Source organism: Malaya genurostris, chromosome 2 (genome assembly GCF_030247185.1).
Source record: "Malaya genurostris strain Urasoe2022 chromosome 2, Malgen_1.1, whole genome shotgun sequence".
Taxonomy (NCBI): Eukaryota; Metazoa; Arthropoda; class Insecta; order Diptera; family Culicidae; genus Malaya; species Malaya genurostris.
In genome coordinates, this window is record NC_080571.1 from 181,536,233 (window position 1) to 181,560,920 (window position 24,688).

Below are 24,688 nucleotides of genomic sequence, written 5' to 3' on the forward strand. Positions count from 1 at the left end.
AGAACCATTTTGGTATATTTGACCACTATTTCCGGTACTTCCGGAACCGAATACCGGGAACCAGGATAGCCGGAATCGGTTTGTTTAGTTGGCAACTGATAATGAATATCGACTTGCGTAGTTTTGAGACCAGCTTAGAATTTTTTTTACGTTTTTTGTTTCGCCGGTTTAAGTGACAGTGTATTATATTGAACACACTTTACCACATAACTCCGGAACCGGAAGTCGGATGCAGATGAAATTAAGGATTTTCAATGGGACCGAAAGCCCTTTCATTTGAATTTAAATTTGTGAAAATCTGTCAAACCATTGATGAGAAAAGTGAGTAAGATCCATTTTGGTATATATAACCACTAATTCCGGTACTTCCGGATAGAGATGGTCGGGTAACGAAATTCTTATACCCGAACCCGACCCGTACCCGAGTGATCAGCAAAAAAAATTACCCGTACCCGACCCGTACCCGATTAAATATTTAAAAAATTACCCGTACCCGACCCGTACCCGATCAATAATACAAAAAAATTACCCGTACCCGACCCGTACCCGAAAAAAAATAAAAAATGTTACCCGTACCCGACCCGTACCCGATTAAAAATTACCTGTACCCGTACCCGACCCGAATGAGTAGTAAAAATTTTACCAAAATTCAGTATGGAAAAAATAAAGTGTTTTAGATATCGAGCCGTATCAGGCTCTAGTTGGTAAGAAAAATACATTAAAATGCTTGTTTACTTTTAAACATATAAATACAATGTGAAGCATGAATAATGTAATGTAACTTTTTTTTAAACATGCAAACCATTTTCGTTCAGCGGAAGGATACAACTAAGTTTCTGTCAAATCAGAAGTGACATTGAGGTTACCAATGTCGAAATAATCGCTAGTTCAAAAATAAATGTTAGATGGCGGACCCTGTAGATTTTCAATGTCTTTGGTACTTTATACTAATTTACAAAAGGGAGTAATATCAACTCAAATTTTTCGAAAAGTATATTTACCCAAAATGTCGTAATACCCGTTGTATTCAATTTTGGGTAGGTATGGTTTTTACGAAACAGTGCGACTTTTGATCCAATTCTTTAGAACCACAAGTAAGCTTGCTCATTATCTTGACACACTAATAAAAATTCACATTCGAATCACTTGAAAAATCACGTAAAATAGTTCCAAATGTCAAATTGAATATTACACGTGACGAAAATGAATGTTATGCGAACATCCCCTAAAATGAATAGTGTGTTATCAGTTCGTTTACTTGAATTGACCAAAGAATCAAACTATGTACGTGTATTCCCGGTGTGAAAAATTCAATTTTGAACATGGTGAACAGTGAGTCCTTCAAGTGTAAGTAGTTTGAACATTCGTAGGAAATTTTTTTGGTTACAATTTTTTACTACAAAGCAAAATGAATTATGATTTTGATTTAAATTAATCTGTCAACTATGCCCGTTTTGTAGCCTCACAAACCCACACCCACGATGTTATCGGTAGCTGGTGGTTTTTACAGCCATTGAACCGGTGGAACCCTCAACGAGTGAACACGGTGAAAATTTGAGTATTTCGCGAGAAAAGATTTTCACCCTTACTTTTGCGACTCCACGTTGTCACGCATCGAGATTTTCACTTGTTGTCCAGTGAAAAGAAACGAAAATTAACTAGCAATATAGCCCAACTTGCTGTGCCATTAATCGGTGTCATTTCAAGTGAGGTGACATCACCCAGAAGTGCAGAATAAGAAGAACTTCTATGCAGATTTTCTGAATTAAATGTTCATGTTTTTATGGTAAGAATCCTAATGATTTTTATGAAAATTTTGAAAATCTCCAACCAATATTTAAAATAACAGTTTTCTGGTATCTGAATGTGATATGAGTACTACACTACATTTTATATACTGCCCATCCTTGTATATCAGTCCCATATGGAAAATCGGTATGTTGAGAAAAAGACGATCAAAAGTTTATTTCCGATTTTTTTTATTTATTGTGCTCCCTAATGTTGGTCCCGGGTTGGCGGTTCAATGCATAGGACGCTGGTCTTACAAGCCAGCTGTCGTATGTTCGAGTCCCGACCTGGAAGGATTCTTAGTGTCAGTAGGATCCATAGTACTAGCCATGCAATGATTCTGTACGCTAAGAATCGGCTGCGAAGTCTGTTGAAACGAAAGGAATGTAATGCCAAGACTTTGCTTTGCTTCCTAATGCTAAATCTTGGTATTATTACATGAAATATCGGTAATACACCTTTGCTGTTCCAATATTGCAACAAATGAAATTATTGAAATTTTGCACTGAATGGGACTGATATGCGGGTACTTTAGCATATGGGACACAGAAATGAGTTGATATTTTTTATATTTTACTGAACAAACCCTCAACTTTAATTGCAATTTCTGAGAGTATATTGAGGAAAGAATCCATTCCTCAAGCTAACTCAAAATTGGCGAAAATCGATATGAGACTGATAAGCGAGTATGGGCAGTATATGAATCAAATAATTTTTACTGGATTGTGCATTAAACAGCTTTAAAATGGCAGTCCATCAAAACCTACGTGAAAAGTAGATTCCAACCGCAACATCATAGAGCTAAGGCAGTGTCTCTTATTAAATATGTTATAAACAAAGTAGGGCGGGAAATATTCACATACCTTTTCACGTAACTATGATTGATACTTTTTTTAAATGAAGAAAAAAATGAAAAAGATGCCAGTTGACAGGTCTGGTCCTAGGCGCGAATGTCAAAACCCCTTGAATCAAATTGATTATTTTTCGGAAGAACTGTTTTGCAATGAAAAAATCTCGTCAACGTGTAAACATATTTCTGTGAAGTACAAATGGTCGGGTAATCGATCCGAAAAAACAATTTACCCGTACCCGACCCGTACCCGAGTGAGCGGTAAATTTTTTTACCCGTACCCGACCCGTACCCGAGTGAGCAGTAAAATTTTTTACCCGTACCCGACCCGTACCCGATTGAAAATAAAAATTTTTACCCGTACCCGACCAAAAACCCGTCGGGTACGGGTACGGGTCGGGTTTCGGGTAAAATACCCGATACCCGACCATCTCTACTTCCGGAACCGGATACAGGGAACCAGGATAGCCGGAATTGGATTGTTTAGTTGCCTACTAATAATGACTAACGATTTGTGTAGTTTTAAGACCAGTTTAGAATTTTTTTACGTTTTTTGTTTCGTTGGTTTAAGTGACAGTGTACAGTATTGAACACACTTCACTCTATAACTTCGGAACCGGAAGTCGGATCCGGATGAAATTCAGGTATTCCATAGAGGACCGAAAGGACTTTCATTTGAATTTAAATTTGTGAAAATCTGTCAAACCATTGATGAGAAAAATGAGTGAGATCCATTTTGGTATATATGACCACTATTTCCGGTACTTCTGGAACCGGATACCGCGAACATGGATAGCCGAAATCGGATTGTTTAGTTGCCTACTGATAATGACTATCGATTTGTGTAGTTTTGAGACCAGTTTAGAAATTTTTTTACGTATTTTGTTTCGCCGGTTTATGTGACGGTGCACAATATTGAACACAATTTACACTATAACACCGGAACCGGAAGTCGGATCCGGATGAAAATCAGGAATTCCATATGGGACCGGAAAACCTTTCATATGAATCTAAATTTGTGGAAATCTGTCAAACCAATGCTGAGAAAAGTGAGTGAGATCCATTTTTGTATATATGACCACTATTTCCCTTACTTCCGGAACCGGATACCGGGAATCAGGATAGCCGGAATCGGTTTGTTTAGTTGCCTACTGATAATGGCTATCGATTTGTGTAGTTTCGAGACAAGTTTAGAAATTTTTTTACGTTTTTGTTTCGCCGGTTTAAGTGACAGTGTACTATATTGAACACACATTACCATATAACTCCGGAACCGGAAGTCGGATCCAGATGAAAATCAGAATTTTTGTATGGGACCAAAAGACCTTTCATTTGAATTCAAATTTGTGGAAATCGATCAAACCATCGCTGGAAAAAGTGAGTAAGATCCATTTTGGTATATATGACCACTATTTCCGGTACTTCCGGAACCGGTTACATGGAACCAGGATATCCGGAATCGGATTGTTTAGTTGCCTACTAATAATGACTAACGATTTGTGTAGTTTTAAGACCAGTTTAGAATTTTTTTACGTTTTTTGTTTCGCCGGTTTAAGTGAGAGTTTACAATATTGAACACACTTTACCCTATAACTCCGGAACCGGAAGTCGGATCCAGATAAAATTGAGGAATTTCATATGGGAACACGAGATTACATTAGAGGCACAGAATAATACAAAATGACTAGAAGTTTTTTCTGGAGTCCCAAACTGTGTCGTCGAAAGTAGTCGTCGCAGAAGGAAGGATGCCGGTAGCTTAGCCAAGCTACCTAAGAGAACGAGAGGGTGTGATTTAATGCGGTGGCAAGTTGAAGCCAAAAGGATCCGGGGAACCACCAAGATGTCAGAAGGAAGAACAGCATGAAAGCTTAATATGGAAGACGTGATATTAAATGGAAGTAATGGCAATGCTACAAATTGCTACATCAACAAGTACAACATAAAATAAAACAAGAAGGAAGTAAACGCAGTCAACACAGTTAAAGATGACTTATGTGGGTATGCCACAACGTTACGACTTGCTACCCCATATTTTATTCAGTGAGCATCGTCAAAGCTCAGCTGAATACCATAAACAAATATATGAAAATCAAAGTTATTAATACGTGGAAAACCAAAACAATAGAAAAAAATCACGAAATCAAATGAAACACATAAAAGCTGCTAGGAGCCTCAACACATTGTACCCAACGAAGAAGCTTCACCACATTTTTTTGCGGAACTATTATTACTACTGGCAGTAATTCCAATGATGCCCAAAACGCAAATGAGACAATGATCAATTCTTAACTATGCCCAATGAAGCGAGTAACTAATCAACGAGAAGCTCTAATACGAATCACCAAAACAGAAGAACAAGGATCAGCGTAACGTTAGGAAAAGTATTTCACGTAATTAGTAAAATGAAAAATGTGCTTAATCCACCTAGCAGTGAGATGATACCTTTTTTTATCAATCCGCATATGTTTTTGGCATGAATATTCTTCGGTGTTTCAGTTTTCATGACATTATTCCAATGTCCGTCGTTTTAAATGGCAATTTGAGATTTTCATCACTCATTACTCTGTAATGTCGAAACTGAAAATCGGATCGAATTTAAATCTAAAAGTGTAACAATCGATTAAACATTCCATCGCATGTCGAAGTAATTTCCACTTTAAAGTTTATAGTAATTTAAGGTACTTCCAGAGCCGGTATTCAGGAACCAGCATAACCCAAACCGATTCGTATGGCCATACGACGAATAAATTGCAATATTCTTGAGTCCAGCTTTAAAGCTTTTCGGGATTGTCATCTTCTATATCGCTTTGGATATTAAAAATTCATCATCCTACAATTCCAGAATCGGAAGTCAGAATTGGATAAAATTGGATTGTGTTTTTGAAATTCGATTTGGATTTTTTTTGGGAAAACGATTAAGCTTTGAGAAACGATTCGATACTGGCACTGGAATTCGAAATTCGTTGTAGCCGAAGTCAGTTAAATCCACCTCAGGAGCTGTATACTATACATTTGTTTCAAAATGTTTGAAAATCAATGTAGACATCTTTGAGGAATCGTAATGCGAATTTAATTTTTGGGTGCCTTCCGAAACGAAAACTGAATACAACCAAAAATGAAATAAGTTTATTTGGTTATCGACTATCCAAATCTGCTAACCCGATAAACCTGATTAATTTATGTAAAATAGACATTTTTATACTAATCACCCTGTATCTCCGGAACCGGAAGTTGGATCTGACTGAAAAACAAGATGTTTTATAGAATCTTAAAACTTTTCAGTCATGTGCACTTTAGCACAAACTGGAACCCATGAGGTTCCAAACCCCCCAAATAACTTTTCATTTCAATTTAAGATGATTCTTAGATTTCATTTGAATCTTAGATCGGTTCAGCCATCTACGAGAAAAATGAGTTACACAGTTTTAATTTCGTTTCACATATCATCCTGTAGTTCCAGAACCAGAGGTCGGCACCAAACATAATTCAGGAACCTTGTTTGGGAGTATACAACTTTTCATATGAATCTGAGTTTGTAAAAAACGGTTGAGTCATCTCCGAAAAAAATTGAGTGAAATTATTGGTCACACACGCATTTGCTGATTTCGATGAACTGATTCGAATGGTATATGGCTGTTATGTTTTTCCAGCATTTATAGCTGTAAGTAGTTTAAATCAATATGATTATGGAATTGCTTTCAACTCGAAAATTCTGCCATCATCTGGTTTACATATGGCATATTCGGACGATTATGTTGCCAAAAACGTACCGTGCTAAAATCGGTCTGAGGTAAAATATCATTCTGCACACAGTCTTTTGGGTACTTAGAAACAAATGTATGTAACAGTATAAAAAATCGTGTTTCACGTTGCTCCCAAGCATTGCATTACCATATTGCACTCAAAATTCCTACTATTTGAATAAGGGGAAAAGTCGCTTACACAAAAATATCGATATTTCCGTTAAAAATGGACGGATTTCAACAATCTATGGCTTGTTGGATAGCTATTACCGTGTGGAATCTAAGTCTAAAACATATTCTGTTTTCAAGGTCAATTATGACAGATACTATCGAAAAACATTGATTTTTGACATAAAACTTCGTATAACTCAAAAAGTAAACATCGGATTTCAAAACCATTCAATAGCGTTCTGGAAGACGGGGAGACCTTTCATTTGCTACTAGTTTGATCAAAATCAGTCCAGTCTCTGAGATCTCGACCTCTTAGTTGACAACATACACACAGACACACGCATACACTCACACGGACATTTGCTCAATTCATCGAGCAGAATCGATTTGTATATGACATTCAGCCCTCTGGCCCTCGGAACATTTTTCTAAAGTTTGAGCGAATTCTATAACTATTTTTTATATACCTATATAAAAAACCTATTTTAATCCACCTAGTGGTGTAATGATGCCATTCTCATATTACTCATTACATCATAAATATAATCGTGAAATTCGCAAAAACAACTGTTTATTGAATAGAAATAGGATAATTTGTTCGGTTCTAATCTCACAAACTCTATAAAACCTGTTTACCCTGTAGTTCCGGAACCGAAAGTAGTATCCACAACAAATAAAGGAACTCCGTATGAAACTGTAAGACTTTTCTTTTGAACCTATAAGTTTGTGAAAATCGATTTGGCCATCTCCAAGAAAAGTAAGTGAGATACTTTTAGCAGTTTTTGATCACTATTTCAAATTCTTCCGAAACCGGATTCAGATAAACGCGATAGCTGAAGTTGGTTCGTTTACTACCAACGAATATGACCTACAAATTGGAACAGTTTTGAACGTAGTTAAACCTATACTTACTATCTCATGCTCTATTTCGATTAAACTAATTAAACAAATCTAACAAACGAAACGAACCTGCATTTTTCTTACTTCTGCATATGTAAGTCAAGCTAAACAGCATAAAACATGTAATAGAATTATTTTTATTATTATTATTATTATTATTATTATTATTATTATTATTATTTTTATTATTATTATTATTATTATTATTATTATTATTATTATTATTATTATTATTATTATTATTATTATTATAATTATTATAATTATTGACATCACTACACAACGTGCACGAAATAGAACAAAGCACGCCTTGTTCGTTTTGTTTCGGTGTTGTACATATTGTCACTCTATATGGCGATTTGAAAACTTCGACACTCATCAGTTCAAGCATCGCAGAGAAATCGAAGTGAATTTAGTTTTATTAGTTTCTCTTCTCCACTTTCGGTGTTCTCGGAACAGGAAAAGAGGGGACCAGTAGTGCCGCATTAAGTTTTCATGCCCACAAACTAGCAAGCTCTGCAAAGAATTTATCAGACCGTTTTATGGGATTTGCACCATTTTTTTAATAACTATTTATTGGAATATGAGTTAAAATTAAATTATTTTTAAATTGGGTGTTCAGCCACAAGTGGTGACTTTTCAGCCCTTTTATATATATATATATATATATATATATATATATATATATATATATATATATATATATATATATATATATATATATATATATATATATATATATATATATATATATATATATATATATATGATTTGGTTGTTACCATGAGGACATCATTTGCTTCCGCAATTTAGAGATTTTTGTGTAGAGAAAATTCTAAACCTACTTGTATTGTGAGATAAGGAAAAGGAACTTATATACTAACTTACTAACTAATACAGAGAGCGAATCGATTCAATTGAAGATTGCATCGATTTTTGTCGGAATTTGCTTATAATATTATGTGACATTACATCTAATGGTTCTATATTTGTGAGTCTGTGTAACTCATTTGTACTAAACCAGGGAGGACGCTTCAAAATCATGTTCAGAATTCTATTCTGAATCCTTTGAAGCGTTTACTTCCTGGTGAAACAACAACTTGACCAAATTGGTACTGCATAAAGCATGGCTGGTCTGAAAAATTGTTTATAAATTAACAATTTGTTTTTTAGACAGAGCTTAGAATTTCTGTTTATAAGAGGATATAAGCATACAATATATTTATTACACTTTGCCTGGATTCCTTCAATGTGATCCTTGAAAGTGAGTTTTTTGTCATACTTTAAACCTAAGTATTTAGCTTGATCAGACCATGTCAATTCCAATCCATTCAATTTGAGAATGTGATTATTGTTTGGTTTAAGAAAAGAAGCTCTTGGCTTATGAGGAAAGATAATTAATTGCGTTTTTGCTGCATTTGGTTTAATTTTCCATTTTGACAGATAATCACTGAAAATATTTAAACTTCTTTGTAGGCGACTGCAGATCACTATTAGATTTCTACCTGTGGCTAACAGACTTATGTCGTCACAGAATAGCGATTTCTGACAACCAACGGGTAGATTTGGAAGATCAGAAGTGAAAATATTATACAAGATTGGAGCTACGCTCAAACCTTGCGGAACACCGGCTCGTATGGGTAGCAATTCAGATTTACAATTCTGATAGCTGTCCTGAAGAGTACGATCAATTAAATTATTTTGAATCATTTTGATCAAATAAACAGGAAACTGGAAATCAGGCACTTTTGCTATTAAACCTTTGTGCCAAACACTGTCGAATGCTTTTTCTATGTCTAGAAGAGCAACTCCAGTGGATAACCCAGAAGATTTATTTGCTTTTATCATGTTCGTAACTCTTACAAGTTGATGAGTAGTTGAATGTTCATGACGAAATCCAAACTGCTCTGGTGAAAAAATTGAATTTTCATTTATATGAGACATCATTCTCAACAAGATAATATTTTCAAAAAGTTTACTGATAGAAGAAACAAAGCTAATTGGTCGATAACTTGAGGTTTCTGCTGGGTTTTTATCAGGTTTGAGGATAGGAATTACTTTAGCGTTTTTTCCATCTTTTTGGGAAGTAAGCTAATGAAAAACACTCGTTGAAAATTTTAACCAGGAGTCTCAAGGCAACATCGGGAAGAATTGTAATAGGAATATTAAAAATTCCATCATTACCAGGAGCCTTAATGTTTTTAAGTTTCCTAATAATTGATTTAATTTCATCAAAATTCGTCTCAATAATGTCATCTTGTGATAACACTTGGGTTGAAATATGCTCATATTTCAGTGAGACTTCATTTTCAATAAGACTCACAACGTTCAAATTAAAATTGTGGACACTTTCCAACTGCTGAGCAAGTTTTTGAGCTTTTTCACCATTTGTAAGAAGTATTTGATTTCCTTCCTTGAGAGCAGGAATTGGTTTCTGAGGTTTCTTAAGAACCTTAGAAACTTTCCAGAAAGGTTTAGAATGTGGTCTAATCTGTTCAACTTCTTTAGCGAAATTTTCATTTCGCAAAAGAGTAAATCTATGTTTTATTTCTTTTTGTAAATCCTTAACTATGTTTTTCATAGCAGGATCACGAGAACGTTGATATTGTCGTCGACGAACATTCTTCAACCGAATGAGCAGTTGAAGATTGTCATCGATGATGGGAGAAATTAATATAGTTTGAGCTTTGGGAACTGAAAGATTTCTAGCTTCGATAATATAATGATTCAAATTATCAATTGCTGTGTCGATGTGCGCAGAATTTTCTAAAATAGTTTCATGATCCACATGATTTTCAATGTGAGATGTGTAATCCAACCAATTAGCTCTATGATTGTTGAATATAGAACTAATTGAATTAATTAAAGCTTCGTTGAAAAGTCTTAATGTTACAGGAAGATGATCTGAGTCAAAGTCAGCATGTGTAATCGGTTAACTACAAATGTGACTTTGATCCGTTAGAAAATGATCAATTGTAGACGGGTTTTTCACGGAAGGGCAACAAGTCGGATTACTGGGATGAAGAACTGTGAAGTAACCAACTGAGAGTTGATTATGAAGTATTTTCCCATTACTGTTATTTTGCCTACAATTCCACTGGACATGCTTAGCATTAGAGTTCCCTATTATGAAAAATTTCGGTCGATATTTTGTGAGTTTTTGCAAATCGCCTTTAAAGAAGTTTAATTGTTCGCCGGTGCATTGGAATGGCAAATATGCTCCAGCGATGAAATAAATTCCATGAATGGTTTCAACTTCGATTCCAAAGCTTTCAATAACTTTAGTATTGAAAGAAGGTAAAATTCGATGTTTAATTTGCCGTTGGACAAAAATGGCAACTCCACCACCCATTCCAGTGTACCTGTCAAATCGATGAACCACATAATGTGGATTACGTTTCAATTTGACATTTGGTTAAAGAAAAGTTTCTGTCACAATGGCAATATGAATTTCGTGAACTTTGAGAAAATTATAAAATTCATCTTCACTCGATTTCAAAGATCGAGCATTCCAATTTAAAATATTCAAATAATTATTTAACATCACTGTTAAACTTTAAATTCATTGTAATATTATTTGCAAATTGCCATCCGATTTGAAATGCTTCAAAAAGTGATGAAGCCGAATTCATTCGGACGATCATTTGAAAAAGTTGATCTTGTAGGTAGATCATTTTATTTTCAGTTATATCGCCTCAATCGAATTCATTTAAAGAAGCAAATGGCATTGAAAGAATATTGGTAGGTAGACTGCGATTATAAGAAGATGATATGGCCGATCTACGTGTTAATAAATTGTTTTCGTTAGAAGATGAACTACAAGGCGGTCCTGTGTTTTGATTATTTACATTAGAAGAATTAAGTGGTTGATTTCTACCTGTTATACTAGAATAACTGACATTAGAAGAAGATGATGACGAGGTCGATCTACCTGTCAATAAATTGTTTTCGTTAGAAGACGAATTGGCAGGCGTACCTGTTTTTTATTTCAAGTTCGAAGAAATATGTGCCTTAGAAGAATTAGGCGTGGCATTTGTAACGGTTTTTTGATTTCCAGGTATGTTCTGTAAATTTAAGGTCGTTGATTTGACTTGTTGTCGAAGCGAACGAGCGTTTAAAAATTTTTCCCTGACAGGACATTTCAAATAATTGGATTTATGATTTCCATCGCAATTTGAACATGAAAATTTATCAGTGGTTTCATTCATTGGACAAACGTCTTTCGAATGCGATTTACCACAATTCAAACACCGTATTTCCATATGACAATTTTTGGTTCCTTGGCCGAAGCCTTGGCAACGACGACATTGCGTTAAGTTTGCAATACGATTATGCCGTTTATAATGTGCCCAAAGAATTTTAATGTGGGAAATGAAACGTACTTTTATAAAGTTTTCAAATTGTTTACATCACTTCGATTGAAGTGTATTGGGTAAAGTTCATGGGAAATTCCAGAGCGTGGTTTAGAAGTACCATTCGCTCTTTTTTTCATAAGTATTACTTGGGAAGAGGCAAAACCAAGCACTTCTTTTAGTTCATTTTTAATTTCATCGGTACTTTGATCATTTGATAAGCCTTTCAAGACAGTCTTGAAGGGTCTGTCTGATTTTATATCATATGAATAAAATTTATGAAGTTTCTCGGACAAATATCGAATAAGACGTAATCTTCCAATCCATCAATCAAGACTCGACATTCTCCTCTTCTTCTGATTTGAAATGAGACTTTTACTTTTTTAGTCTTTAAAAATATTGTTAGTGATTCAGGTAGCCTTGAAAAAGACTGAAGCCTTGAATCAATGAAACTCTAGGTAGCCAGAAAAAAATTCAGGAGCCAAGAGTTATACGCGTGCGGTGCGAACGACTGTTCAACACCCACTGCGTGGGATTTGTACCTGTTTTTAACCATCGTTCGTGGAAAAATACTAATAATATTCATAATTTTCCACTTATCACACTTTAGTTCCGAAACCGGAAGTCGGATCCTGATAAAATGTTACTCAAATTTTTAGGATATTATAAGACCTTTCATGAATTTAAGTTTGCAAAAATCGGTTAAGTTGTTCCAGAGATAATTGAGAGTAAACTTTTTCTCAAATTTTCACATATTATCATATAACTCCGGAACCGGAAGTCACATTCAAATGAAATTCAATAGCAAGCTATGGCACCATAATACCTTTTATTCGAATCTTAGTTTGTGAAAATCGGTTTAGCCATCTCTGAAAAAAGTGGGTGCATATTTTTTTCACTTTTTTGGTACATATTATCCTATATCTCCGGAACCGGAAGTCGGATCGAAATAAAATTCAATAGCAGGCTATGGGACTATGAGACCTTTCATTTGAATCTTTGTTTGTAAAAATCGGTTCAGCCATCTCTGAGAACAGTGAGTGCATATTTTTGTTACATACACACACATACACACAGGGACACATACACACACAGACATTTGCTCAGTTCGTCGAGCTGAGTCGAATGGTATATTACATTCGGCCCTCCGGGCCTCGGTTAAAAAGTCGATTTTCACAGTGATTGCATAGCCTTTCTATATGAGTAAGGCAAAAAGGTGAAAAAAAAAGGTTTAAAAAAACAAGTTAAACATCCGTAATTACACAGACAACAATTTTTGTGACCTAGCCACGAACCTATTAATGTAAACCAACGCAGTCGACTTGATGATAACCCTTCGGGTAACATCAAGCTCAGTAAGTAAGGGGGCATGCAGCGCCCTCACAAACGTCTTTCATTGAATCTCATTAAATTCGCAGCATTGCAAGAATAGCAACACAGCCGTGAAAGAAAAACTCATCGCCTTTCAGGCAAGCCTTTACGTCAGCGTGAACGTGACGAGCAACCACAAAAATATCTTTTCAGGGGCATCGGTCACTATCATTGACATAGTTACAGTGGTTTCGGTTCGCGGTTCTCGGCAATTTTGGTAGAACTTCGGGAGAAAGTCGGATGAACTTTCTACTTAAAATCACAAGCTCGGCTTGTACTAAAATCTTCGGGCTTCACCCGAAAGAAAATGTTAGGAGCTTAAAAACCCATAGTTGGGAAGAGTTAGGAGGTAGTCAGTCTCAGAGTGTCCGGTAGTCTCGGGCGTCGGCTCATAGACAAGTTAGTTAGTTGGTTCCAAATAGTTGACGGTAAATAGCCGTTAGTAGTGAGTCAGTCTCTAGCCATTAATCGGAGTTATAGCACAGCTGATGAGTTCCGAAACGCCAACGTGATACGCGATAACCGATCGTGACTAGCGGATTCAACAAAGTGGCAATCACGACAAGCGGCCGAAACTAGACTAAAACAAGCAAATTTGTTTTATAAGCGCGCCAGTGTTCTGAATTTCAGACTTGGAGCTTTGTTTAGTTATCTGTGTTCTCATCTCACCAGAAACGAAAAGTGCATCTCACCAGAAGAAAACAAGTCAATCAATTAACTTCTGCTGTAGGTAGATTAAGGTGATAACTGAACGAAAAGTGTATAAGTTCCGGTATCAAATCGATCAAAAATATATTCAAGAGTGTAGCCAAATAGAAGTGAAAAAATACAGAAAAACCCTTCTTAATCCACCTAGTGGTGTGATAATGCCTTTCTCTTCTTTCATAACAGTCTCATGAAAATGTATTTCATAATTTTATTAAATAATTTCGGATACTAATTTCGAAACTAATTGATTCAGATTGATTCGAGTAGTTCACAAAAGCATGCTTCAGTGTTTATGTCACACAGTCAGCATCATTTTTCCAAATTAGTGATGGACATTTGCGTTGCCTATTTGTAATCAGTGATACTAATCTAAAAACCCTTCTTAATCCACCTAGTTGTGTGATAATGCCTTTCTCTTCTTTCATAACAGTCTCATGAAAATATGTTTCATACTTTTATTAAATGATTTTGGATACTAATTTTGACACCAGTATTCGAGTAGTTCACAAAAGCATGCTTCAATGTTTATGTCACACAGTCAGCATCATTTTCCCAAACTAGTGCTTGACATTTGCGTTGCCTATTTGTATGAGAACAGTGATGCTAATCTAAAAAATTTTCGAAATCGAAAAAAAATTTTTGATGCCAAAAGGCTTAGAATTGCATGAAACGTCGAGATTTAGTGTCATCTCAAAAAAAATTTTTTTTGAAAAAGTCGACTTTTTGGGAATTAGAAAAAATATGAAAATTCTAAGTCCCAGAAAGTTGATTTTTTCAAAAAAAATTTTTTTTGAGATGACACTAAATTTCGATATTTCATGCAGTTTTAAGAGTTTCGGCATCAAAAAAAATTTCGATTTTGGAAATTTCATGTACTCTCCCCTATGGTGCTTTTTCAAGATCGAAAATTGTCAAACCTTTACCACCGGGCAGCACCCCTTAAGCATGTCCAATTTAGGTCAAATTTTGCATGAAGGCTTTTTTCGAGGTGCTTGAACTTTTGAACACTAGAACTTAACGAAAATAGAGGTGATCCCAAAATTTTGGCACCCTTATATATAAGAGCGGTAAAAATCAACGTGTTTTGTCGGTTACGTCACATATACCATCATATATCTGGAACCAAAAGTCACAACCATTTGATCTTCGAACTTGATCAATGACCCGACAGTAGCTTTCAAACGAGCCCAAGTTTGTTAAAATCGATTCAGCCATCTCTGAGAAAATTGAGCGCGTTCAAATTCAACGCCTTTTGTCGGTTACGTCACTTATACAATCATATCTCCGAAACCAAAAGTCACAGCCATTTGATCTTCGAACTTGATCAATGGCCCGACAGTAGCTTTCAAACGAGCCCAAGTTTGTTAAAATCGGTTCAGCCATCTTTGAGAAAATTAAGCGCGTTCAAATATCTTCTAAAAGTGCACACACACACACACACACACACACACACACACACACACACACACACACACACACACACACACACACACACACACACACACACACACACAAACACACAGACATTTTCCGATCTCGTCGAACTGAGTCGAATGGTATATAACACTATGGGTCTCCGAGGCTCCGTTCGAAAGTCGGTCAATTCTAATACCTTTCTAAAGAGAAAGGCAAAAAGCCTTCTTAGTCCACCTAGTGAAATTTTCATATATCTTGAAAAATCACCATAGGGGGGAGTACATGAAATTTTCGAAATCGAAAAAAAATTTTTGATGCCAAAAGGCTTAGAATTGCATGAAACGTCGAGATTTAGTGTCATCTCGAAAATTTTTTTTTTTAAAAAGTCGACTTTTTGGGACTTAGAAAAAATATGAAAATTTTCCCAGAAAGTTGATTTTTTCAAAAAAATTTTTTTTTGAGATGACACTAAATTTCGATGTTTCATGCAGTTTTAAGAGTTTTGGCATCAAAACAAATTTTCGATTTTGGAAATTTCATGTACTCCCCCCCTATGGTGCTTTTTCAAGATCGAAAATTGTCAAACCTTTACCACCGGGCAGCACCCCTTAAGCATGTCTGATTTAGGTCAAATTTTGCATGAAGGCTTTTTTCGAGGGGCTTAAACTTTTGAGCACTAGAACTTTACGAAAATAGAGTTGATCCCAAAATTTTGGCACCCTTATATATATAAGAGCGGTAAAAATCAACGTGTTTTGTCGGTTACGTCACTTATACCATCATATATCTGGAACCAAAAGTCACAACCATTTGATCTTCGAACCTGATTAACGGCCCGACAGTAGCTTTCAAACGAGCCCAAGTTTGTTAAAATCCGGAGATCAGCCATCTCTGAGAAAATTGAGCGCGTTCAAATACAACGCTTTTTGTCGGTTACGTCACTTATACAATCATATCTCCGGAACTAAAAGTCACAGCCATTTGATCTTCGAACTTGATCAATGGCCCGGCAGTAGCTTCCAAACGAGCTCAAGTTTGTTTGAGACGACACTAAATTTCGATGTTTCATGCAGTTTAAAGAGTTTCGGCATCAAAAAAAATTTCGATTTTGGAAATTTCATGTACTCCCCCCTGTGGTGCTTTTTCAAGGTCGAAAATTGTCAAACCTTTACCAACGGGCAGCACCTCTTACGCATGTCCGATTTAGGTCAAATTTTGCATGAAGGCTTTTTTCGAGGTGCTTAAACTTTTGAGCACTAGAACTTAACGAAAATAGAGGTGATCCTAAAATTTTGGCACCCATATATATATATATATATATATATATATATATATATATATATATATATATATATATATATATATATATATATATATATATATATATATATATATATATATATATATATATATATATATATATATATATATATATATATATATATATAAGAGCAGTAAAAATCAATGTGTTTTGTCGGTTACGTCACTTATACCATCGTATATCTGTACCAAAAGTCACAGCCATTTGATCTTCGAACTTGATCAATGGCCCGACAGTAGCTTTCTAACGAGCCCAAGTTTGTTAAAATCGGTTCAGTTATCTCTACTCCCCCCTATGGTGCTTTTTCAAGATCGAAAATTGTCAAACCTTTACCACCGGGCAGCACCCCTTACGCATGTCCGATTTAGGTCCAATTTTGCATGAAGGTTTTTTCGAGGTGCTGGAACTTTTGAGCACTAGAACTTAACGAAAATAGAGTTGATCCCAAAATTTTGGCACCCATATATACATAAGAGCGGTAAAAATCAATGTGTTTTGTCGGTTACGTCACTTATACCATCATATATCTGGAACCAAAAGTCACAACCATTTGATCTTCGAACTTTATCAATGGCCCGACAGTAGCTTCCAAACGAGCTCAAGTTTGTTAAAATCGGTTCAGCCATCTCTGAGAAAATTGAGCGCGTTCAAATACAACGCTTTCTGTCGATTATGTCACTTATACAATCATATCTCCGGAATCAAAAGTCACAGCCATTTGATTTTCGAACTTGATCAATGACCCGACAGTAGCTTTCAAACGAGCCCAAGTTTGTTAAAATCGGTTCAGCCATCTCTGAGAAAATTGAGCGCGTTCAAATTCAACGCTTTTTGTCGGTTACGTCACTTATACAATCATATCTCCGTAACCAAAAGTCACAGCCATTTGATCTTTGAACTTGATCGAAGCAAAAAGCCTTCTCAGTCCACTTAGTGGAATTTTCATATATCTTGAAAAATCACCATAGGGGAATGAAATTTTCGAAATCGAAAAAAAATTTTTGATGCCAGAAGGCTTAGAATTGCATGAAACGTCGAGATTTTGTGTCATTTTTAAATCGACTTTTTGGGACTTAGAAAAAATATAAAAGTCCCAGAAGTTGATTTTATCAAAAAAATTTTTTTTGAGATGACACTAAATTTCGATGTTTTATGCAGTTTTAAGAGTTTTGGCATCAAAAAAAATTTCTATTTTGGAAATTTCATGTACTCCCCTCTATGGTGCTTTTTCAAGATCGAAAATTGTCAAACCATTACCACCGGGCAGCACCTCTTACTCATGTCTGATTTAGCTCAAGTTTTGCATGAAGGCTTTTTTCGAGGTGCTTAAACTTTTGAGCACTAGAGCTTAACGGAAATAGAGGTGATCCCAAAATTTTGGCACCCTTATATATAAGAGCGGTAAAAATCAACGTGTTTTGTCGGTTACGTCACTTATACAATTATATCTCCGGAACCAAAAGTCACAGCCATTTGGTCTTCGAACTTGATCAATGGCCCGACAGTAGCTTTCAAACGAGCCCAAGTTTGTTAAAATCGGTTCAGCCATCTCTGAGAAAATTGAGCGCGTACAAATACAACGCTTTTTGTCGGTTACGTCACTTATACAATCATATCTCCGGAACCAAAAGTCTCAGCCATTTGATCTTCGAACTTGATCAATGGCGCGACAGTAGCTTTCAAACGAGCCCAAGTTTGTTAAAATCGGTTCAGCCATCTCTGAGAAAAAATTGAGCGCGTTCAAATACAATGCTTTTTGTCGGTTACGTCACTTATACAATCGTATCTCCGGAGCCAAAAGTCACAGCCATTTGATTTTCGAACTTGATCAATGGCCCGACAGTAGCTTTCAAACGAGCCCAAGTTTGTTAAAATCGGTTCAGCCATCTCTGAGAAAATTGAGCGCATTCTAATATCTTCGAAAAGTACACACACACATACACACACACACACACATTTTCCGATCTCGTCGAACTGCGTCGAATGGTATATAACACTATGGGTCTTCGAGGCTCCGTTCGAAAGTCGGGTTTTCCAGCAATTCTATTACCTTTCTATAGAGAAAGGCAAAAAGGTTTATTGACAAAGAGAGTTACGATTTTCGTATAAAACAAAAGAAACTTTCGCTCTTTTCTCCCGCCACCGCTCGGCAGGAAAATGTATGCACGTATTCTTGATACAGCAAAGGACACCCCAGGCCTATAGCTGTTAGGTATGGTAGGTAATGTGAAACGCTTTCTTCTAACTTTCGAATATCACTTAGTTGATCACTCGTATTGACAGCTTTCCTTTGTTTCATCACTGAAACATTGCATCTAAACTGAGTCGGTTCTGTGTATTTTATATAGCAAATTAATATAAAATTCCTCCAATAACTACGAACTCCAACTGGTTGAAAAAAAGGACCGTCTATAGTACGGGAAAGTAAAATTCCGTATAGTTCTTTGGAAATATGTTAATGGTTCTATAAAGAACCGACTCGAAGAATTCATGTATTAGGGACTGGACCTGAGTTCAAGAACTAAATTCAGAACTTAGAACAGGCTCATAATTCAGTTGCAATTTAATTTTTGAACTAGCTCCGGAATCCAGTTCCAACATGCAGGTCCTGAATTCTAAAGCTGTATTCTGGAACTAAGTTCCTGAAACATAATTTTGAAACTAAATTCTTCTCCCGACGACTGAAGTCCAAATTAGAACACGACCTGAACGTTTGTGGTTTTGTATTACGCAAAAAGTCTGCTCTTATTACTGGCGTCTGCTGCTCCCGACATTTGAATGAAATGTCCAAATTAAAGCACGATCTGAGCGTTTCACGCCATATACTTGGTTTGTTCTTACTGATGTTGGTGAGAGAACCTCACCTTGACATCCAGTTCCGTCTGTAGCGCTAGAAGAAATTAACGATTTTCAATCAAACTTTACCTTTTACACTCGTCCAGTAGATAATCGGAACTGATATGTGCTTGATTAACTCAAAACCGTCGTCCGGGTACGAAAAAGGCAAGCAAGCGTGAAACAATTTTCTCATCATTTCCAAAAGGCTTAGCAAACTTTGTTTTTCAATCATTTATGATTTTCTCACGCTGTTGAAAATTTAATCACAAATTCTTGATCATATTTCCGATAGCTTGAAGAAAAAAGTATGTTGTTGGATTAAGTACATCAAGCGATATTCGCGATAAAGTTCTGCCCATTCTTGTACAAGGTAAATTTTGAAAAGGCGCCCCATAGTAAAGTAAATCGTAATCACGACAAAAAACGGGTTGATAGATTTCAATGATTTAACAGTTATTCGAAAGATTGAATCATAAAGTTTTTACTAAAAATAACTTCGTTCAAATGACTCCCATGAATGGTTTGGCAGTAGCCAATCCGTTCCAGCCATTTCTTAAGTACATTTTCAATTGTTTCTCACCTTATATCATCAGTTGCAACTTGAATTTCATGGTTGCGGTCTGCAATTGTTTCTGTATGATTGACGTAGCATTTATCTTTAACCGTTTCCCAAAGAAAATGATCTAGCGGCGTCGATTTGCAGCTTCTCGGAGTCCAATGCAGATTACCATTTCCACTGATTATTCGATTTTCAAAGATTTTTCGATTCTTTTGTTAGCTGTGTGACACGTAGCGTCATCCTGATGAAACCAAACAGCCGTGTAGTGTTGGTTGCGGCTCCCAACAAGTGAGATAAGTTCACCAAACAGGTAAGCCGTGTGGCATCCAGCGAAATTATTGCAGCCACGAAATAATCCACTGGTTTCCTGTTCCATGTCATAAAAGGCCACTGCACGGGAATGCAATCGTAAACGGGATATTTGTGGGCTTCACCCTTACGGAGCCCAAAACTCCGTGTCACAGTTAGACTGAATGAAAACAAATAGTATATCTATTTTTTGGAATAATAGCCGTATAACCGGTCTTCGCCAAGTGATGACTTCATGTTAATATTCTTCATATTATTCTTAATTCTTAAACACTGACGTTTACTGTCACTGTCAACTGGTTGAATAAAGCACAAGATTCGTTCTTAGGCTGCATCCAAACATGCCAGTATCTGGCGCAACCTAAAACCTTGCGCTCAGCCACCGACATTTTGACCAGATTTGAATCAGAAAATGTCAAAATGTTCATCGCATTTTTCCATGCATCATTGCATTATTCTGGGTAAAGCTCTGACTGGAAATTGCAAGCTCAACTATGACCTGGCTATACTTCAGTGTGCTGAGTATTATTCGTGTGATTTACGTGAATGCGATTACGATACTTCATAGCATCTGATATGCAACTGTTCCGCATTGACGCATCTAAGCATTCAGGTTTTTGGTTTTCCATAAATGGCTGAATCTTTGTAACGCAAGCTAAAATTGAAGGATATTCTATCGTTTCTCCTGGAGTGAATGAATCCTTTCTGATATATAAATAACTAGGAAACATGTCACTTGAGCAATTGATGACCAGCAACTAACATTGCCTACAAATTGAAGTAGTTCTCAGAAAAAAAATAATCTGTTTCCCTTTTTTTGCATCTTCGATCTAAAAGGGTTTGAAATATTAAACACACCTCATCTCGCCACATCGGAAACGGAAGTCGAACCGGATAAAATTCAATACCAACCTATGGGACCATAAGACCCCTCATTAGTAGTCAAAGTTTGTGAAAAAGTCGGTACAGACATAACTCAGAAAATCAAGTGAGTATATTTTTTATCACTATTTTGGGAACTTTCAAACCGATAACTGTGATTCGTTAAATTTTGACCATCAATCAACAAGATGTGGTAAGTATCTAAGGGTTATTTATAGATACCTATATTACAGTAATTGCATATGGTTTCTTAACGAGATAAGCAAAAACGCGAAAGATTGTTATAAACAGAGGTTTTGGATCCTGCCTTAGGAAAGGATTATCAATTCATTATCAAATATTCAGACCAATCATACTATATGCGTCAGCAAATTAGTTAAGTTATCCAACTTTGAAGAATCCGCTTCAAAAGATTCAGAACAATATCTGAATTTGACCTTGAAGCATCGTTGTACTAGTTTAAGTGAGTTTCTCTCACTCTTAAATATAGAACCGTAAGATGTAATGAAATATAGTATTATAAGTAGAATGTGTATTAGTTCCAGTAAATTCCAAGGAGAATTTATGCAATGCACGACAGGTAGGTTTGCAAATCAGAATCATTGTAACTCTTCAAGTTCTCAAGACACCGGCTTCTTTCAAAGTTAGCACATTACTTGTATTACGCGACATAAGTTTCGCATGTTAGAATCCCAGTGCGAAAAATCGGCTTCAAAATCTATCGGAAAGGAAGCAGCTTTCAGCTCCGCAAAGAAATTCAGCACCGATTTTATTGGCTTCCAATTCATGTGTAAACCAACAAATACGTAAGGATAGGGTTACTCTAAATTAAAGTCGCTAATATTGTGATTTATCGACTCCGATTTTCGTCAAATAACGTTCATATTGCTTGAACCATTAACTGAGGTTATGTATGAAACCATTATTATAATATAGCGAGAACGGATAAGCCTTATTGCTCGCTAAGATACACATATAAAATTTCGTGTTATTATCTGATTTCTACTTTATGTGGAGGTCTATAGAAACGAATGAAACGTTGGCATCACAGTATTAAATGAGTCGTACAGGTATAAGAAGCGTGGGCGCTCAGTTATTTATGTGGGTATCAGAGACAATTTGTGATTTTATTTTTCTTCTGCGTTTACTTGTTAGGACTCGCTGGTACAACTACCAAATCATGAACATATGAAATTTCATTTGATTAGTACTCATTTGAACAAGAAATTTTTGAATAAAACACCTATTTAGAAAGTAATGTATTATAAAAATTTCAGTGTATCAACAGTATGAATAAAAATAGTGACCCCATCTCTAAATTAACATTTTCCACTACCAAGAACTGAAATTTGGCTTCAATGTTTATGCTAGTATCACAAATTGCGTTTTGTCAAACACTTGAACGAAAGTATTACTTGCGTTAATTCACATAAAACAATCATGCTCTTAATGTAATTAGATAATCGTATTCTTCCTACTTCAGAATAACTTTACAGCTGCACTGTAGAATGCCTCAACATTTAAAAAGCTCCAATATCAAGATATCAGTTTAAAAGCATTTCACTAACTATTACACTTACTTTAAGCAACAAGTACCAAATAACAGCTGCACAGTCGTAGGTATATAGTCAACTTGATATAATACACAGGATCAAACAATTTTCAAATTCGCTAGACTGTAGGTTTCGGTGACATGAATCAACTAGACTGACCTGATGCTTTGAAATACAGCAACGCACTAAACTGTTATTTTCTCATTTCTTTTTCATCTCGCATTCAACTATTGTGGGTAGTTTTGTATTAAGAAAAACATGTCGCATGAAGTCGGAAACTTGTAGATGTGCTACAGTTTAAATTAGTTACACCATCATTTTCACAAGATACAGTACGTAATATTAGGAGCATTGTATGCACTTAGAAAATTTTGTAGAATTCGTTAATTTTCGCCTAATTTTCAACAGCGGAACGTTCAATCCGTTCCGTTCGATAATTGAAATATTTTAGAGCGTTCAGTAATGAATAATAATTATGACCTGTCAAAAGCTACCGAACTCTTTGGTAAGAACATTGATAAAAATTAACGGTTAGAACGGTCAATTAAGTATTTATTTTAGATCAATAATTCAATTAGTTGTCGGTTTTCAGAACAATATTTTTTCACGGTTGCTATTTTTCATACATCCATTTGTTCTTTATGTCAAAGGGTTCTGACTATACAATATTTTGCGCGCATGGATAGAATAAAGTTGAACACTAATATGCGTGTGGTATGTTTGTGTCAAAGTTTCCTTAGTACGTATCCTAGGCATGCTGCTAGCAAATGAATCAATTTATAGGAAGCTGAGAATATGTTAATGAATTACAACTACCTGACAATTTCAATTAAATGCTTATGTTTTTCTGGAGCTGATTGATGAAAAACGTTTAAACCTTTTAGCAAGTATTGGAATAGCTTACTCGCAAAATTATTAGAAAATGTTAATCGTTTACTGAATGAATTGTAGTTTTATTTACAAAAAAAACTGCAAAACAGCTTGTGTGTTACCGATTGTTCAGTTTCAAATCACATAAATTGCATTTACCGGAAAATAGATTATTTTCCATAATTACGAAGGCTAATACTTTTTAAAAAAAATAAATATGAAATTTTTAAATTATTTCGTTATAATACTAACATAATAGTGGCAGACAAATACCAACATTTCGAATGCTATTTGCATTCATCCTCAGTGTATCAGTTTAGAAATCCAAGCCCCAAATATTGATCACCAAAAGTTTTTTCGTAACAGAATTACGAAATAATCAAATCAAATTTTCCTCTGCGGAAAATATTTTGTCGTGAATACGATTTACTTTACTATGGGACGCCTTTTAAAACTTTACCCTCTGAGAGAGTGATAAGTTTTTGATCGTGAATATCTCCTGTTGTATCTAATGAACCAACATAATTCTTGCTACATGCCATCGGAAATATGATCACAATTTTATGATAAAATTTTCAGTTGTGTGACATAATCTCAAATAGTTCAAAATTAAACTTTTCTGAAATGTTTGGTATAAACGAGCATCAAAGAGTATAATTCATAAGGCGCGTTTGCCTTTCTCGTATTTTGAAAGCTCATAATTCAGGCATCTGTGGAAGGATTTATATAATCTAACTACAAATAGAATCGAAAATTTTCAATTTGAACGTGTTCTGCGAACAGGAAAAAGAATTTTGGCAAAGGGGCTGTCCGTACACCGCTGCCAGTAGCAGGTATAAAATGAGTTAAGTTAAAGCAGCTACTCTGAACGTACGGGACACCGTCAGCACGATGGCACCGAAAACCGGCAGAAAAGCAGCCAAAAAGTCCAGCAAGGCCCATTCAAAGCACTTTTCAGTGCTAAAGATTATCATAAAGAACTAGTTGAATTTTTTTGCTTTTCTACCATTTTCTGAGCAACTGTTGCCGAAACAAGACACACACGCGAACCATCTCA

General features: G+C 35.6%; 1 protein-coding gene across 4 annotated transcripts in view; it reads right to left on the minus strand.

Moving 5' to 3' along the window:
• LOC131432575 (cartilage oligomeric matrix protein) overlaps nt 1-22,935 on the minus strand; it is a 1,247,904-nt gene extending 1,224,969 nt beyond the window's left edge. For 3 of the 4 annotated variants that reach the window (XM_058598918.1, XM_058598921.1, XM_058598922.1), the window contains exon 1: nt 22,789-22,935. The gene's annotated coding sequence lies outside the window, so the exon portion shown is untranslated. Of the gene's footprint in view, nt 1-22,686; nt 22,761-22,788 lie in introns of those variants that run through there. The other variant, XM_058598920.1, reaches the window with a different exon arrangement.
• Between the last annotated feature and the right edge of the window lie 1,753 nt (nt 22,936-24,688).